The following is a 1,747-nucleotide window of genomic DNA, read 5'->3' as shown; positions in this document are numbered from 1 at the left end:
CATGTTGTTAGAGCAGTCTGAAGCCTGAGCTTTTGTCTCATGGGGATTACATGTACTTACATAACATGTAAAGTCATTATGTTAAACTTTGGCCCTCTTTAATATGGCTATTCAAATTAGGAAAATAAGAAAAAGAATAAGTAAAAACTGAATTTGTGACTAAATTGACAACTTTTACTGTGGTTTTACAAACATTTATATAACAAATGAACTTAAGATAGCAATTTCTTGCCTTAAGGACTCTGTTTGCAGTTGTTTTTTAATGCACCTTGGGCAATCTGATTACATGCGGATGGCTAAGAGACATCACTGTTTACAACTGTTTATCACGCGTCTCCAAGGCTTCTGTACATATTTCACAACCGGCTTCGTCACTTCCACTGGAAGGTTAAAGGACACTGTCCCTTTTTGTCTCTCCCTTGCACATTAAGAAAACAAAGTAATGGTTATACCAGCTGTTGAGACTGGCAGGAAAATGTCATCCGCGTCCATGGCAAGACAAAAAAGAAACACCACATGCTGCACTAATGACATATTTTCCTGTTACGTTCTTGTCAGGGACACATCAGGACAAAAGCATCACAGACTACTTTAGTAAGTCCTGTGGCTGATCAGCTGCACATCATGATGTGAATCTACTGTTCCATAAAGAATCCTTATGCTTAGCGGAAGACTGTGGAGGCCATGCTTTAAGCGTATACACCAAATTTTGACCCTAACATTTGGATGTCACAGCAGAAGTTGAGGCTTATCAGTCAAGGCAACATTTTTTAATCTTCTATTGTTTAATTTTAGTAAGCCAAACTGTAGCTTTACCTTCCAGTTCTTAGCTGACAGAAGCAGCATGCAGCGTGGTCTTCTGCTTTAAAGTTTGATGCGTTCTTCTCTGATTTTTTGTCTGTTTTTGGACTATTCTCTGTAAACCCTGGAGATGGGTTTACAGTGAGCAGTTTTCTAAATGCTGATACCATCCCGTCTGGCACCAACAATCATGCCTCATACAAAGTCACTTAAATCGCCTTTCTTTCTCATCCTGATGCTAGGTTTGAACTTCAGCAGGTCATCTTGACCATGTCAACATGCCTCAGTGGGTTGACTTGCTGCCATGTAATCAGCTGATTATATATTTGAGTGAACAAGCAGCCGAACAGGTGTACCTAATAAAGTGTCTAATGAGTGTATATTTGCTGCTGTCTACTTATAATCTTATTTCCCAGAATGCATTTTAAAATCAGGTGTAAACACAGACATAAAAACTACAAATGGTTTTTAAACTTTGGTCTTAAAGGAACTGTGTCAGTTCAAATACATATTTTTTTTTCTATTTATAAATAAGCACAAAACAAAATTTAGTGGAGATCCTCTGAGTACAAAATATATCTGGTTAAGCTCAATTGACTACTTTTGGTAATCTTACACTGCTTTAGCCTGTTATAGATAAATAATAAAGTTAGCTGTGTACTGAGGAAGTACATTTTAAAAATGAAAGCACAGTTTATCACATTTCTTTTACTATGAAGTGAAGTCTTCTCGATCTGTCTTTGATTAAAAATAAAAATGTAAACACTAATTAAATCTCGAACAATGTCGGACTATTTTGTCTGTTAGCATTTGCCAAACACACAAAAGGCCAAATTTCCATTGCCGTGATTCCAGTTTTACCCATTTCTCAAATAGTGCTGTAATCCCAACTTGTATCGAGAACCATTCAAGTTGATCAGAGCTGGAAACAGGTGAAATCACGTCA

Source organism: Pelmatolapia mariae, linkage group LG7 (genome assembly GCF_036321145.2).
Source record: "Pelmatolapia mariae isolate MD_Pm_ZW linkage group LG7, Pm_UMD_F_2, whole genome shotgun sequence".
Lineage (NCBI taxonomy): Eukaryota > Metazoa > Chordata > Actinopteri > Cichliformes > Cichlidae > Pelmatolapia > Pelmatolapia mariae.
The sequence above is the reverse complement of the archived record's forward strand: the minus strand, read 5'-3'. Positions refer to the sequence as shown.